We start from the raw sequence: 18813 nt of genomic DNA, 5'->3' as shown, positions 1-18813 counted from the left end.
ATGATATAACTGCAATCTCTAAATCATATAACTGATTTCAGACAGTAATATATTTGTTAACTATTATCAAGAAGGGATTGATATAAGTGTACATATTGTATTAGCAGACAAAAAATATACAGGTGTACGATAGTTAAAATAATAAAAACCTCCACTTTCAACAATAAAATCCAGACAATTTTAAAAAGGTGGAACCTTTTAAAACGTACTGATAAATATTGAATCACCCAAAATGTAGTCGAAATGGCGGTGACTTTTAAAGCCAGCATCTCCACTGTATCCTTGGCTCCCCAATCCATTACTCCTTAAATTATGATACAAACTCGAGCATTCGAGCCGTGTCTTTCAGAATAACGCCGGGCGCTAAAAGCGACTGAAGAAAGCGTCCCTTGCTCCCTCCGGTATGAATAATTAAGAGGAAATGGCTTCCCTCGGAATGAGAGAGAGACCTTGCTATATACAGTAGGTAGCGGCGAGGCAAGAAAATGGCGATCCCGAAACGACGCTGTGAGGGTTGCAGGGGGGAGGAGGGGGGTAATACAGGGCTACATTAAATTTCATACAAGTGGAGAACATCTGCAGGCAGCCCCTCTGTGGGGTGCCCTCCCCCCTCACTCGCCCCCCCCCCACAGACGTTGCTCGCTCGTCATACCCGCTGAATCGTACCTCATATTGACCGGGCGCGATATATTGCAGCGTCCCGCAGAACAAACATCCTTACACCGCTGGGCTGAGCCCGCTAAATTGGACCTACTGAAAAGAGAGCCCGAGGGCGAAGTCTCTTTCTGAACATCGTGAATTTTCACTCCGCGGTGCGCTCTAATCCAACGTGGATACATCGACAGTGGAACGTCTCGTAAAATGGATCTGATATTAAAACCTCGCTGGTAGTAGCTCAGGTATAGGTTAACAATATCCATCACCTAACTAGTATACCCTGGCACCACTCTGTTAAAACTGCCAGAAAGTTTGACGGTTGCAAGCATCAAATTACAAATTTATGATTATGATAACATATAAAATTTGTAAAGACAAACATTGTATTGTTGGCTTTCAGAAACGTGGATAAATCGCCAGTGGAACGCCTCGTAAAATGGATCTGATATTAAAACCTGGCTGGTAGTAGCTCAGGTATAGGTTAACAATATCCATCACCTAACCAGTATACCCTGGCACCACTCTGTTAAAACTGCCAGAAAGTTTGACGGTTGCAAGCATCAAATTACAAATTTATGATTATGATAACATACGAAATTTGTAAAGACAAACATTGTATTGTTGGCTTTCAGGAACGTGGATACATCGCCAGTGGAACACCTCGTAAAATGGATCTGATATTAAAACCTCGCTGGTAGTAGCTCAGGTGCAGATTACCAATATCCATCACCTAACCAGTGTACCCTGGCACAACTCTGTAAAAACTGCCAGAAACGGTTGTAAGTATAAAATTTAAAATTTATTATATGATAAGATACGAAATTTGTAAAGACAAACAAAGTACTTTTGGCTTTCAGGTACTGTAAAAGTCCTCCTCCTTAGACTAATGGTTATAGTCTCGGCTCTCTAACTGAGAGGTCACGGGTTCAAATCCCGGGGAGGGCCAATAATGTATAGGTTAGATACGAAACAATGTGAGTACTTTGAAAATAAACCACTGTACATCGAAGCCTACATAGCTGAAGCTGAGGCTTAAAAGAGAACGTAAAAAAGAAAAAAAGGTGCTGTAAAGCAGCTGTAGCTTATTTAAAGGTAGGGTACTGTCAGTTACTTCCACCTATAGCGTAGGGGACGTAGTAATAAGGCATGCAATGATGCTTCTAATAATTATGGCACGAGTCTAGAGTCCTGAGCTCTACTTCTACGAGTCTTGTAGATTCAAATCTTTGAAGTAATAGGTAAACAAGGGTTGTTTAAAAACAAAAAGACGCGCAAACTTAGATGGACTCAAACAATTTTTATTTACAAGTAAAGGATTTATTTACAGTTTTCTAGCTTCCCTAAGTAAAATTTATTTGAGATTAGGCAATTTTCATAAAAGTTTGCATTGACAGCCATAATTGACTCTTGAAATCGGAACAGAAATTTTACTTAAGAAAGAAATCGATCCGTCGTGCTTGTTTTGGTGGAGGTCAGTTTTCAGAGTATTAAAATGGTTAAAAATATCAAACGATAATCTTTACCCAGATCACATTTTTTTCTAACTTGACACGCCTAAAATGAACCGTCGACATATGTTGAATCAGCGTCAACTAACCGTATAGATCCTTAAAGTGGCGACTATCAGTCTATTTATCTGACGGTAAAGCAGAAATTGTTACATGCAACTTTGTGTTACAACGCAAATTAGCTCTACCCTTATATTGCCAGCCAGATGTATATACAAAGAGGAAGAAACTTGAGTATAGTAGTATGAGATAAATCTTGGTTTTTCCAACTGATAGTTTTGCAATACCTTGTTAATTATTTAAAATTACAGCTTGAGAGAATTCATGGATATTTAGCGAATTCCTCTTAGTAAAATGTCCTTCATGACTTTGTAAAATGCTGTATTTAGTGCAGCTTAAGTATTACAGTTGCTAAAATATTTATCTTGTGTCAGCTATCATCACAATGTCTAGTAAGTAATGGTAAACTTAGTTTATTGTGATAGTAATTACTTATATACGAGTATTGTGAGTGTTGGAGTACTTAGTGCCTTAACTTTGTATATACAGGTTATATACAACCCTGTATATGACACTTTATTTCAGAAAGGTTTGCTTAGTTTTCATGCTACAAAGGATGAAATATGTCTTCCTCGTTATCTCAATGCTCTTTTAAAGTCAATTTCATATCTAATGCTCGTTTGTGTTTGTATTAGCATTAGTTAACTTGCAATATGTGGGAAGATTAGATACACTGGATTTCTCCGTTTTCTACTTTTTCCGTAAATGACTGTAAGTAATCAAGGTAGAGCATTCGTTATACCGTATTACAACCTAGAGATAAGGGTTCAGATATTATTCGCAGGGATTGTTCAAATTATCGAAACATAAATCTCCCCTTATAGTCTAAAATATCAATATTATTAATTAATTTAAAATAAAAAATACATTAAAGATTGTCCAGAAAACATGATTTGTACAATTACCAAATTAAAAGTAACTACTTATTACCCAGGGGTCTTTCTAGCTGTCTAGACCACATATATTCTACTGATTTAGAAAAAAATGTATTGTTATTCACTGGTTACTCACACCATACGGATGCCCTTGAATTAGAGACTGGTTGTATAATGAAATCGGGTTTCAGCTTGATCAGTTTTGTAAATTTCATAACAGCAGCCATGAAAGACATATACAAATAATAATTCTGCAGGAAGCAATGAAAGTTTAAATCGAAAACTCGGGCGATCGATGTTTAATTAGATGCACAAAAACAAAAACACTTTGTAATGATGTTTTTTATTTGTATAAATACGTATTTTCATTGGTTATTATTTTATTAAAACATGTTAATGTTTTAATTTATATTTTGTTTTGAAACTATTGTCATAATTCACTTTAGTCAAAACTCATGTACTTGATTTGTGTTGGGCCTAATTAAAACATTGTGTGGGTTATTTAAATTTAAACAGTGGCGTATACAGAAATTTATTTCGGGGAGGGGCTAACCCACTGGGTGGGTTACTGGTTGGGAGGTATACAATATCCTCAAAAATATAGACAGGAATCTTTCCCCTGGAAATTGTTAAGCCTTATACCCTTATAAATATGTTCTAGTTTAAAATACTACTGGGTTCCTATTTAATGTATGGCTTTAAAAATTTGAGGGGGGCCTTGAGCCCCCGGAGCTCATCCCCACTTAGCCTATATACACCCATGAATTGAAATACCTATTGGAACAGTTAGGGAAATTCCTTGTTTCTTCTTCCTTATCTTCAGGAAAGTTATCAAGTGACTATGAATATTACAACACCTTAACCCAACCAATAACCAATTTTCCCATTTCTACTTTAATATTTTTGTGTAGTACTTCCTGATTAAGAAGCACCATACCTTATATTAACCACATATTACTAGAAAACTATATTATATATTTTATTAGAGAATTATATGGAAAGCTATAAGGAAGGATGTGTTTAAGATCAGTGCACAATCTCAATTAAAGAATTATATGGAAAGATATAAGGGGTAAGCAATGAATTGTGCAGTGTGTTAAATATCTTGAGATAATCTGAATGAGATACCAGAGACTTTATATGCACGAGTTAAAATTAGTGTGTCTAGCATGTCTAGTTAATACCGGGCACGCATGCACGTAAAATTCTACAACTAACTTGGTGGTCCTACAGGTTTTCTTTTAAATGAGTCACACTCTATACAAAATAAAACAACATTCATTTAAAGTAAACTCCGTGTATTTACCAAGAAATACACTCTAGTTGGCCTGCAACATTTCAAGCTATGCAATGTTTCTAGTAACAGATCAACAAGTTGGTTGTAGCGTAGAAAAGAATCGAGTAAAAAGTGGAGACACTTTATTGACGGCGAGAGTGGCGGTGACGTACCGCTGCGCCGATATTTCGCGGTTATCAATTAGCTCCGGTAAGAGGATTATCTTTAACCTGTTAAGTTGTGTACAGCGCGGTGCGGTTTGGTAACATTGTGCGGTCATATCTGCGGTCGCGGTTCGGTTAATGGTACTGGGACCGTGTCAGTGTGGACCCACTAAATAGAGCAAAGTTTGACGTGACTTTGAATAAAAATTAATGATATTCACTTTGTGTCTGTTGGTTCTAATAAATTAATGAACAAGTTTAGACTAGGACAAAAGTTTTTACTGTCTTATCAGTCTGATATAATCAACTATACATTATTGAGGACACGACAAGGCCTTCTTGAGAACTGTGACGCTGTCGTCCTTCCGTGGGATACTAGAGACTAAAAGCTTGATACAGTTTCTTTTGCTCTAAGGAAGAACCTTATTGATTTTAGAATCAGAAGATTATAGGGTAGTTTGTGGAATCTTACTTTCTGTTGGATTATTCGTTGTGTATATGTTGGTTTTACAATGTAATCAAATTTCATCTAGAAGGGATAACGAATTCATTACAAGTGCCTAGAGACTCATACCTAAAGACTCAATTTTGATCCCTAATTATACATCTCACCGGTGTCATCCCTAACTTTATATTTTCCCAGTAAATAACGTTTCTTACTCCTTTTTGATTTGATTTACAAGAAGTAAATTAAGTGTTCCAACTCTATATAACAATTTTAGAGCTTTGAAGAACTCAAATTTATCACATATTGTCAATTCAATACTGCAAATAATTACGATGTATGTATAACTGTAATATAAAACTGACTGAATGACTTGTGCCAAATATTAAGCACTTCTTATTAAGCAACTGTGAACATTGGAACATTAACTTTACTACTTTATGATCCAAGCATCAACCAAACGCGACACGTAGACGTAAAGAATGCTTAATATATTCTTTGTCTTGGAATTCCAATGCTAAAATATAGAATGTATCGGGTACCAAAAATTAAAAATATGAATTAATAAGTGTGTACCACTTACAGTAAACCCATAACTTACTGTGGCTTATGGATGCGTATAGCATCCGGCAGCCATATACAGGATTTGTGTTTTAGGGACCAAGAAGATTCTAACACAAATAAAACTATTGTGCATGTTCCTTAAAGTGCACATTTGGTTCACAATAATGCACTTGATGGAAGTTTAATCACAGCAAAACAAGATGGACTCCAGAGGATTGATAGAATCCCGCCATTGTCTTACTGGTCTATGAGTGGTTTAGAACCACCTCGCCGTCTAGACGAGGATGGTCGTTGATATCCCTGTCGTGAAGTTTCTGAACACTAATATCCAATGTTTATTTCTAATCAAATTAAGATGTTCAATGTTACAACACGAGCTTCTAGTTTGGTTCAGCGTGAGAAAACGGATTGGAGAGCTGGAAATTCCTCAAATGTCCATAATCGTCCTCTGCAATGCTTGGAAATGCTTGACTAATCGCGTTAGAGAATGTTTCAGTACACCCCTGGTGAAATTCTTGAGAGCTTGTTCACCTGGTACAGTTATACAAATTCAGTGAGGAGTCCACAGATGGAAATGTATTCCTATGACATTACTGAGTTATAGTCTTTGCGTAGACCATAAACTTTCGGGCGTGATGCGATGGGGTGAGTTTGAAATTCATTACAATGATTATAACTGAACATCAATGGCTCCTAATGCTTCTTGAAGACTAGGTTAGAGTGTCTTGAAGGACGGGTTATTCATGATCACTCACTAATCATTAAATTTTGGGAAAAGGATGGGTATAAAATTAAAAAAAAAACCTTCATAAAGAAGCTTTACTAAAGAGAAAATCTTACTGGGGAAACAGCATATCTTGTTTGAACTCTGGAGAATTGTGTCAATGTGTTTGTGTCGTTCCGCTGTCCAACTAATACTGTCTGGTGACGCCCGGTTGGAGGACTTGAGCATCTGGGTTTTGTGAAGCGTGACGGAATTTTGGAGAGGACATCTATGTAAATTAACAACACTGGTCGCAGCGATAAAGCCTTTTTTGAAAAGCTCGGTGCGTCGAAGTAGAAAGGAGTTTGGTTTGTCACACGAATCAAGTAACGAGGGAACATAAAAATTATGTAATACATCTCATAAGGATAAGCCATGATGTCTTGTAGAATTAGAAGGATGGGTGGACTCTCTTCCAACGAGTAAAGGAGAGCCTACAAATATGGAAGACTTCAAGGATTCTTACATTTCTCTTGCTTACAATTCTCCTACGTCAAAAATTTACAATACTCTAGTATATTGTTCTCACATACGCATACATCGTTAGTTTATTCTAAGAAAAAAACACAAGGTGCCTTTGAACGTATTCTCCGCTAAGGCGTAACGGTTTGCTACGAGAGGTATAAAATATTAGTGCAGAATCGGCTTATATAACTCTCATATAATTATTTACCGAATATAAATAGTTTTAGAAATTACTTAGAAAGTAATTATAAACGACGTCACAAGAAACCATATGAGTTTACAAACACTTAAATGTTGCTTTAAGGTGTAAAGAGTAAAAACCTATTAATTCCATGTTTATGGAATCCATTGCGGGTATGCTTTTCCAACACGCCTTTCTAATTGAATAGTAGTTTAATCTATTCACGTGAATTTTATTTCGCATAGTATATTTGTTTTAAAGTTAGCAAAGCATGCACTTTAGTTGCTCAACATAACAAGCAGCTATCATACTTGTGGATATTTTTGAAGATTTTGTTTATCTACATTGTAAATTATATCTAATGTATAAATATTAATGTAATAAAATAGAGAATTCTAAGGTATTTTGTGCTAGTTAGCAGCTATAAACCTACTTTGGCTCATTTCGTTGCAGTAGTCTATAGTCGTAAACTGTAAAGTATCCTTAAAACCCCCAATCTCAACACAAATTTACTTGTTTAACTAACAAAATAAATTGAAAAACTAAAAAAATTAAATCGTGCAAATTTTGATTTGTATTGTAGGATACAACTACCCTTGAATTCAAGGGCTATATATCCTAGTACTTTAAAAAAGGCGCAGAAGAACAATCGTAAAAATGTATTACAACAATTTTGTGATGTATGTTGCTCTTCCCGTTATAATCCTTTATTTCTTCCAACTGACATTAGAATATAGAGTACAATAAGCCTATACTGAAAACCATTGACTCGTTTCAATAACTGTCCAAATTGCAATAGCAATTTGTTTTAATTTCCAGTAAACGAAACTGATACATAATTAGAATTATTGTCACATATTAAAATTCAAATACGGCAATGGCAAAGCTAATTCGCATAATCCAAATTTTGCAAGAGCAAGTATATTTATCATCGTATCAAGCTTATTTTCTATGCATTATTTAAAATTCAAATACGGCAATGGCAAAGCTAATTCGCATAATCCAAATTTTGCAAGAGCCAGTATATTTATCATCGTATCAAGCTTATTTTCTATGCATTATTTAAAATTCAAATACGGCAATGGCAAAGCTAATTCGCATAATCCAAATTTTGCAAGAGCCAGTATATTTATCATCGTATCAAGCTTATTTTCTATGCATTATTTAAAATTCAAATACGGCAATGGCAAAGCTAATTCGCATAATCCAAATTTTGCAAGAGCCAGTATATTTATCATCGTATCAAGCTTATTTTCTATGCATTATTTAAAATTCAAATACGGCAATGGCAAAGCTAATTCGCATAATCCAAATTTTGCAAGAGCCAGTATATTTATCATCGTATCAAGCTTATTTTCTATGCATTATTTAAAATTCAAATACGGCAATGGCAAAGCTAATTCGCATAATCCAAATTTTGCAAGAGCCAGTATATTTATCATCGTATCAAGCTTATTTTCTATGCATTATTTAAAATTCCAAATTAATTAATGGTAATTCAAATTGAATTTTTCTGTGGTTTTTGTAGTCTTATTAATACAGCTCTTCATTGTATAATCAATATGTCTTCAATTCGATATTAGTATTTGACGATGAGTCCTATATAAACAAAACCTTATTCATCCTTTCCTTCCTTATATATTCACTAATATATTTGACTCTAATAGAAAGGCCCTATCTTCAGATACTACTTCTACCGCAATAAGCTTAGGTGCCTTAAGGTTCAACTTGTCATTTGTAAGTAAATGTTCAGGCCTCACCATAAAACATGAGTAGGTCACAATTGTTTCAGTCACCAACTTCAATACGTTGTTAACAACTATTACTTGAAAAGACTCGACCTGCAATAAACAAGTAAACTAATTTCATATAAATTTTATACACAAAATAGTAAATCCCCAGTGTAAGGAGTTGACGGGAATGTTAATTTAATGATAACATAAAAAATCATTATGGGATATAATATGTCAAGACTCCGCATTAGTTGTATAGATAAATCTCGCTGGCGGTCGCGCCGCGCCGCCGAATGTTTTATTATGTTTAATTACCAGGCATCAATTATTCAATGTTCAATATATTTCATAATCTGATTGTTATAATATTGTATCCTCTATATCGTTAACTGGTAATCACTTAATCAGCGTAAACTACTCAGTTTTACCATTAATTACAGTTAAATACAGTAATTACAAAACGGATAGGGCGACTTTTTCAGCATTTTAAGAAGATTGCAAACCACAATGGTTGTTTAGTCGTGTGAATAATACGTTGACATAATATTGGTATAATTAATTTTGCAAATCAGACAGTAAAGTAGTTTAGGAATCCTGTTTTAAAAAATAGCTTCGGAATTTCATCCTTTCAAATATTTCAGTACTAAAAATAGTCTATCAGTGCAATGCACGTTTAGCGGCATATATACAAGTTATATTGTATTTAATACACATATAGTTATAAGAAGGCCCCACAGATTTTATATCGTGAACTGACATAAAATAGCTTAGTACAGCATAGAAATGAAATATTATCATTGAAACATATTAGAATGTAATTCTTTCAGTATAGAGTTTTTGGATACATTTTTGGATACTTCAGAAATATTCACAAAAGTAAAGATATTCTAACTTTAAAATGTTGCTAGAACATTGTCTTATTAGTACAGAAATATTTAAAATTAAGATTGTATATGCATAACGTGGCTAATTTATGTTATTTAAGTATTCAGTTTCAACTAGATTTTCTTCTGTGTAGGACTACTTTAGGACTGAGATATAACATTTATTTTTAGATAATGGAAGTGATATTCAATTTTCAGATTGCCTCATTTGTAATAAGCTTCGTTGAGGTTGCAAGCTAAATCTCAAACCTATTATTTTTTCATACTAGAGATACTCTGCGAACAACCGACAAACAGACAGACAGACAATCATACAGAAAAGAAATGTTTACATCCCCTCAGCACATAGAAGAGAGATTGTGTCGGTCTACTTCACTGATGGAATTCAATAACGCTCAGCCAAATTCCATAGTTGGAATGAAGATTCACGCAAAATGTAAAATCTGCAGATGAAATCTATCCCGGGATATTTTACCACGTGATACATTCACTCTGTTTTATTCCTTACGTTAGATTTCATAGCTGGTCCTAATTAATATAAGTTCCGTTGAGCTAGAGAGGGTACTACAACGCAAGATCGCGTTAAAATCAAATATTTTCACCAACTTTTAGCATTGCTTTTCCCCCCATTATTTTTATTTTACTCTAAGAACAAAAGTATACATGTATGTGTTGACATTGCACATGTTAAAATCTCACTCATATGATTAGACTCAGTTTGCTTACAAATATGTTTAATCTGCTATTTTTTCCGTTGTCTACATCGTAAGGCTAAAGTAAAATCTTCGCTAGCCCTCTGCCAAATCCCATGGAATGCCATGCAACATCACCGAATTCAGTGTTGTCTATATAAGAATAAAGCTTCGTGAAAAATTTTATGGTTCGTTTCCAAATTTGGACACACAGACGGAAATTACATTTTTCAAGTCCCTCGAGTGATAGGCTTCGCTGACGCTCAGCCAATTAATAGTTCTTTATTGATTTTTATTAGTAGTCTATTGTGATTCGTGAACAAAATTCAATCCAAGAAATCATGTTGACATATTTAGTGATTGTTGTATCATTTGAAACAGTATTTACATTGTGTGTAACTACAGAAATATGCTAGCAATACAGTTGCAATGTGGTACTACTGTATCTATATAGCTGAGCCTGGCGGGGGGTTGGTGGCGGTGGGGTGATTTGATACCAATTGGCGGTACAGAGACAGGCAGGGACACCCCTTGTACTGATAATGTGTACCAGCTGTCGGCTCTCACACACGCACGCACACACTCACACTGCCGGATATACCAGATTGATGGTCTCGCAAACAGCGGTTTACCACTGCTGCACTATGCGATGCTGCGGGATTGTCGAATTGTAAAACTTTGACTTGTCGCCCTTCTACCGGCCGAAAAATTAAAACTAGCACAATTTTGAAACTGAATACCACACAATTCATCACAACACATGCTGATTTTTCGCTATTCTTCTTACACGTGAATTTAAACACCAATATGGATAACTGGATCTAACAAAGTGTAGATAAAGTAAATCAATTTACATTAGTCATTCATATCAATAAAAACTATTATGAATTTTTTCTTTAGGATGCTTTGCCTCGTTCTTCTAACGTAAAACTAACACTTTCTTTGCAACAATACCACAAGTATCTGAACTATACTTCCTAGAAATTCCTTTGTTTTACGTTTATGACATTATCACGTACAAAAGAACGAAATTATTTTGATTCTTATTTCAAAAAATTATAATGTATCTGTAGCCAGTTTTAATTGATAAGAGTTGTTGCATTATAGTTCAGAAAGAACAACGATAAATAAAGAAACTAATTTCAAATGACTATAAGAAAATAGGTTACAATACGATTAAAACAACATTGTTCTCAATAATATATTGATTAATTCATTTAATCTTTTTGCATGTAATGGCTCATTATTGTTGTGTACATATTAAAAAAAATTGTAGATCGTACTGGGAAAAATAATATATGTACAACTAAAAAATACTCGATTTATTTTGCTACTAGAGCGGGATAGATTAGTATTTAAATGAACCTAATGGTCAGCGTGTCACATTATACTAATTCATTCATTTCTATTTTATTTAAACTTTGCTAATTTCTTTGTTACGATTGACATTTGGTTACGCCAGTGGCGATGCGCTAGCTAATATGTCAAAATTTATTTTACAGTTCACCTTACTCGTAATTTATTTTGATATAAACACACTTTACATTAATATTATATGACTACATTCAATGGCATGTAGGTCCTTGAAAATAATGTTAAATGTCTATACTAAGTAATATAAGTCGATGTATGCTTTCGCCCGCTCAACCTAAATCCACGTTTGTCTCAACTTTTACTGTATTTAATATTAAATTAAAATATAGTGATGTATCCAATTTCATTCAATTCTATTTAGTTGGGTTTAAAATATTAAAAGCCATAATTTACGTACCATGTATTTGTCACTTACTAAGCGTACATTTTAACTTTACGTTTTTGTGGAATAAAACTACGCCTCCTAGGAAAAGAAAAACATTATATGTTTATTAATATAGCCTAGCATATCTGACAAGAACATCTGATTTAGTTAAATATTGTAATAGACAATATCATGTACTTCACAGCGAAAATAAAGCATTTTAAAATTAAAAGACCTGTGGATTACAAGAATCTTATTGAACCTTTCATAGTCTAATTCACTTGCTTTTAACTACATTAACGAATAAGGGGGTACATGTGAGATCATAAATAAGTATACTTTTAGACGTAACATATTTTACTATTGGTGTTGGCCAAAGTTTTATTTATTTGTTTTATAGAAGAGTAAACGGCGATTTAAATTATTTCATAATTACTAAGCAGATATCACAACACCTTTGGTTCACCCTAAAAAATAAATACATTTATTTTATATGTTGTTACTAATTATAAATACATTATTAAATATTTTTATATTTTATACTGTGTTTCATGTAAGAGAAAAGTAATGAGACGAAATGTTTACAGTATTATTAATTATGACGGTAAAGCGTAATGTCAAAATAAGCTTGTAACTTTATCGTTCATTTTGTACTGTTCACTTATTTTAACTAAGTTGAAAAAATGTATCTTTTTAAATAATGTTATTAATATGTACTAAGGTACTATGTGATAGTTTCTCAGTACAGAATTAAGTAAAGCCCACAGACATTTTATATTTTAGAAAATAGAGCGAACACAATAAAGTCGTATTCGTTTTACATATTAATGTCATTGCTTTGAGATTTACTTTACTCTTTCTATGTTATTTTACACCTTCTGTTATCGAATGACAGATACAAAACCTACTCATCTCTTTTAATTTAGCAATTTCTAGATGTTTCAAGTGTGTGTGTATGTAGACTATGTACTGGGAGGCTTAACCATTCGTTATAAGAAATCGGTAAAAGTGTCTGCATCACTTATGCATTTACTGACCGGTCGTTGACTACTATGTGGCAGTTGTGTTGTAATAATAATAGACCGTGAAAATACTAAAACCTTATCCAACTCTGAACAAGGGAATTTAAAGACCGGCAATGTTATTTTCGCGCACTCAGAATTTTATTATGAAGCGAACAATACAAATACCAAGAAAGTTTCAAACACACTGGCTTTGTTTCTTAGTTATCCAGTAAAAATCGTTCATATCTTTGTTTAAAGGTTGTTACAGACGATGGAATATTTGAAAGGATAACAAGGTTAAGGACATTGTTATACGTTACAAAATATATAATACTAAGTTTCAAGAGTAGGAATATATACTTTTCCTCTTACTCGAACAGTTAGTCGGCACACTTTGATTAATCTATTTATTAAATGATAGTGTATGCTGAACTTTGTCTTAGGATGTTTGACAAATGAGAAAGAGGATGGATTTCAATCTTAAAAACATAGTCTTGTATTTTTTTGTAACTATGGTAAAGTTTGTAAACCTAGTATTCGTTTAAGATCACACACTTCGTTATTGTTACGTAGACTAGTTATCAGGAAATAATACATCACATTGTTTGGTTAGTATTTAAACAACTCAAAGTATAATATTTAACCAAGGTTTACATTTAAATTTGGAATATTCGCACTACGTTATTAACGATGGTTTATACGTTTGCGAAATACAACTCCTAAGTGACACTATTTATACGATTTGTATTGTTACGAAATTCCGATTACATGAATTTGTATAGAAGTCATTATAAAAACTAATAAACTCTAGTCGATTTCTTATTTTCCAATGGGAAAAAGTTATTTAATAACCTTCTATCTTAGACTTTGATTAAGACAATAAAACTACATAAACTATCGTTTTTACACAATTTGAAGGAAAAGTTACTTTTGAAAGTATAACAAATATGTGGGTTGTACTAGTTGCAATAGTTTGGAATAAATGAAATAACACGTAACATATCACCGTTGATATACGACTATAGCAGGAGGTACGCGTTGTTAGAGCATAGTGTATTGATTGATACAGGGAACGATAGACAGGTTATAGCGCTCGCTGGCCAGAGTACCCGGTCTGTTGTTGCTCATTCGGTTATAATATAGTTTAACCGGTTTAGAACACTGGACCCCCAGAGCTGTTTTAATGGACAATACCTTCCGCTTGAGGAGTGTCTCCCCCCCTCCTTCGGAAATTAAGATGTAAAAAGACTCCTTACGTTTTCGAGTAAGTGTTGAGTAAATCACAGTTAATTACTTACGCAAAATGCAAGAACAACGTTGCATTGTTTTGTATATTTTCTGAAAATCTTTATTCCATCAATTTTGGAATGCAAACGGGTCCTCAAGTCTTCTATACCTCAACGTTAATGTTGGAATATTAATTACTTTATTTTTTGCATACACGAAAATGAGGTTCTTGGACAATATTCCGTTAACAATTAAAATTATTTTTATTGCTGCAGATTCAGTACGAAGCTAATCAGTCTTATCTTTAATTGCCTTCTATTTGCCCGCATCCTATAGTCTATTAATTAATTCTATAAAAAAAAGTGTATTTGCGTTTATAATATTTTTTACGTATTATGTAGTTGATTTGATAATACAACGTATGGCTTTTGATAGTAAGTTTACTTTAAAATAAAATAATATAAAATAAATAATACGGGTAGGATGAGGTCTGGAGTATCTGCTATGTAGTCATAAATTCGACATTAGGCCTTCTATTGTATTAGATCTAGTTCAATTAACACATTTTTTTAACGCATATTATAATTTGAATAGGAGAATACTATATTGTATTTAAGAATCCACACATGACTTAAATATTTGCTTATTTCTATACAAAGTCACTAATATATTTTTCTCACGCCAAAATAGCGAACAAGAACTTATTGCATTGAAAGTTTAATTCAGTATTATTTTCAGATTTTAAGCTCTGGTCTTCATTAAGTAGCGCAGTGTCCAATTTTAAAGGAAATTAAAATTAAATTTAAAATATTGTCAATACGAAAATAGCCGCATTGGTTTTGACAAAACAAAATAGTAATATACGAGTTTCAAATGCACAGGTGTTCGTGCACACAAGGCTACACATGAGAGATGGAATTGGACAACTGCCAGGGTCCATTCCGAAATCCTGGGATCGAGATATCCTTAGTTGGTGTAAAGGATATAGTGCTAATTGAATGCAAATTGCAATATATCACCAAATTAATTAATGCTTTGAATTATTTCATTGCCTGTGTGTGGTGCATTAATGGTTATCGATTAAAGCAGAGTCCTAGACTGAAGCTATATTTAGGCTACGTGGAATAGGTACTGTATCTATATAACTGATAATATGTACTGAAATTTGATTTCGCAGAATAATTTTCACAGTGCGGAATACAATTTTCTTATTCGGCCACTTTTAACTGACTTGAAATGTTCTCAATTTATCCAATAAAATAAAAGAACGCCATGGAAGTATCTGGTTATTAAAATATCGTTTAGGCTACAAATACTAATTTACTGATTGGGTTGCTGGCAATGAAATATTTCTATTGTAACATTTCTACAATAGATAGACATAAAATTTATTACATAACTAGACAGTTATTTCTCGAACAACTAAGTGGGGAAGATTTTTACGTGAGTAATAGACATTAGATATTTGATTTCGTACATTATGTTACACATTGATCGATAACGTTTGACGTTCTCAGACACATAACCTGAACGACATTCACCCTTGATGGCACATAACGTCAACACCTGAGCATACATAAGTTATAGCACATCTCCTACCGTGTAGTATGGTATCCCTGTACAGCACACGACACATGTTAGACTACACTTACACTACACTACACTACACTTCACAGTAGACCAGCACGGACGGTAGACCAGCTCCCACTAAGCTACAAGTATGGGGTACCTTCTCTCACAAAAAGGGATATTCCATCTAATCTTCTTATAGCAAATCTCTTCGAGCGAGGCTTAATCATTTGTTCGGTTTCGGTATTAATTCGTCATCTATTACAGTAATAAGATTGGGGCTCGGGTGATGAATTGTAAAAGTACTTACCCGTCGTGGTGGGTCCTCGCGAACTCGAATCGCTACTTAGATTTGGGCCGCTCCTCCCTCTGAACGTGGTCGTATTTTTGGCGAAGACGTTTCTCCTCACTCACACGCACACACGCCGGATAAAACAAGCCTTAAGCCTGTTACCGGAGGAGCTTAAAGGCTTCCACGACTCTGAAAACCGTATTAAATAAGAACCCACGATTGATCCGAACCGAGCACACTGCAATCCCTCCTAAACTTTTTCAAAAACACGTACAAAAATATACTTAGTTGACATGTTTCCGAATGGGCGAGAGCGAGGGGATGTGACGGAGAGGGGAGGTGCGCCACCCCTGCCCGGCGCATACGGCACGGTCACGTGACTCGGGACCCGACCAATCACGTCGTGACCACGCCCCCTTCCCCCCTCCACCATTCCCCTCCTGTTTGTCTTGTTGATAGGTGATTTTTTCCAGACATTAGGTATGCGGCGCTGTGTGTGGGCGCTACGTACTCACAGGTGTCCGAGCACTCGCCTCACCTTACCTTACATGCTGGACGTCACAGACCGAGGTTGAGTGAGTGTCAATGTACACCTCTCAGGATAAGGTGGCGCTGGATGTCACATTGCAAGCAAGTCGACGACATTTACTCCTCTTACAACAGACTTTCCTTCGAGATGAACCGACTGCCTAGGCAGCGCCACCAGAACACGCCTTGTTAATTTCTTAAGAATCTAATTATGTCAGAATGTTATAAAATATAATTTGAAAGGGACAAATTGAAATCATTTCAAAAATCAAGTTCAATTTATTTGGGGATTATTTAACCAAACAACACTATTTACTTAATTGTACACAATGATTTACTGTCAATTTTGGTTCCACATACACTTTCATGGTTAGCAATGTGCCTTGAAATATTTTCAGGGGCTTAGTCCTTGAAAGATTAAAAATATACATTACTAAGAATGCAGTTTCGTAACTAAAACTTGGATTTACGGGGTGAGGGGTGAACCTTCATGAATGGCACACTACACTGGGGTGTAGTAAACAAATATACTTAATTAATTATATAAGCCTAATTCAAAGTAAAATATTTAACTCCTGTATTTAAAACAAGTTCAATTGATGTCCCACGTATATATTTAAAAATTTTCAGGGTTTTTGGGGATCTGTGTTTTGCCCCCCTCATCTCAGCCCCTTAGCTACGACAATGCAGTAGTTTCAAGAGTGTAAGTAATAAGAAATTAGATAGATAGTAGAGCGCAAGCAGCTGAATATTCCACACAAATGATATATGATATTACATTTCTAGATCATCTACAATTTTGCCATTGTGTATCACGTTTTTCGAGTTCATTAAGAGTTTTTTACTCATTCATGTTGTGATACTTTACTGAATTGAAAACCAGAAAGTATTCATATTCTGGTCTTGTTCGTTATTTTTGGTTCAAATTAGTTCTGACAATGTCAGACGAGGATACATTCAAGGTAAATTTATGAATTAAATTAATAGGTTACTTTACGTTAAAACTATAAGATAACGTTAATATACAGGCAACATTATTATTCGAAGATTGTTTGGTTAGCGAACAATTCTAGCGCCTGACCGTTTGCTAGCCGCAACCCGCTCTACTGCCCGGTATTTATTGCCTCTCACTGTTTGAAGGGGCTCAGACCAGTCACGCTGTTATCTACGCCCTGCAGCCACACCGCCCCCTTCGACCCTTCTGTACCCGCTGTCTTGTCTAGGGCTATCCCAATTGCCCTTGCAGGGCTGCCAAACATCTCAATTGATATATCGTTCGACCCGGACCGACAATAAACTGTGCAATTTGTCTGTCACAACTGTACGGCTTATATTCAAGCTTAGTCCATTCTTGCAAAACATACTATGGATGAAAAATATATTTATTATTTATTACTTTCATTGATATGACCACTGTAAATATAATGCCTTCTAAAGCATATGTTAATTTTTGCTATTTAAAACACTTTGATAAAAAAAATACATGCAATGTGTATTGTTTTTTTGTGAGAATTGTATTAAGATTTTACTACAGCAGTTTATCTCCGAATAGCACGTAAAGCGTGGCACTCCAAAAAACTTTAATTTGGGCCATTGCTTGAATTGTTTTGTAATAAATATTTTGTACATATAAAATCTAATGCCTGTCAAAGAAGTCAGTTCACTACGCCTTCACTTGCAAAATATTAGTCTAATTGAGTAAAATGGACCTCACATTTAATTCTAGCTTCACAACGGAAATGAATAACGAAATCAAGAAATACATGTTGAATGCATAATACACGCCAATAGTGTTATTAAACACTTTTATTACCCTTTACTAGCGATAATTATTACAATTTAACTCTTACTAATTCACATTCTTATCAGTACCTACAATTGATATTTTTCTAAACATGACGCTAATTCCAACAATAGGGTACATTGTGCACAGGGTAACAGGCATTTAACACAGCGTATATTGTTGAGGGTAAAACCAGTGTAGTATTTATTCTTTCAGGTTGTAATTTCCCGCCTTTCAAGTTAATTTTTAAAACTTATCCTCATAGAATGTGTAGTGAATAATTTCAGATTGAACGGATATTTCCCATATAAAATAACATTGTGGGAAGAAAAACGTTTATATAATTTCAGTTGAGATTATCAACAGATAAAAAAATGGACCCCCTCAATACAGACTTCAGTATTT

General features: G+C 34.4%; 1 protein-coding gene across 1 annotated transcript in view; it reads right to left on the bottom strand.

Annotated features, from left to right (window-relative positions):
• The window catches only part of LOC124364523 (homeobox protein OTX2-like), a 75860-nt gene extending 59454 nt beyond the window's left edge, over window positions 1–16406 (bottom strand). Inside the window, exon 1 of the mRNA XM_046820073.1 lies at window positions 16116–16406. The gene's annotated coding sequence lies outside the window, so the exon portion shown is untranslated. The remainder of the gene's footprint in view (window positions 1–16115) is intronic.
• Window positions 16407–18813: the final 2407 nt, after the last annotated feature.

The sequence above is a fragment of the Homalodisca vitripennis genome, chromosome 6 (assembly GCF_021130785.1).
Source record: "Homalodisca vitripennis isolate AUS2020 chromosome 6, UT_GWSS_2.1, whole genome shotgun sequence".
NCBI lineage: Eukaryota > Metazoa > Arthropoda > Insecta > Hemiptera > Cicadellidae > Homalodisca > Homalodisca vitripennis.
This window is presented reverse-complemented; position numbering and strand designations above follow the sequence as displayed.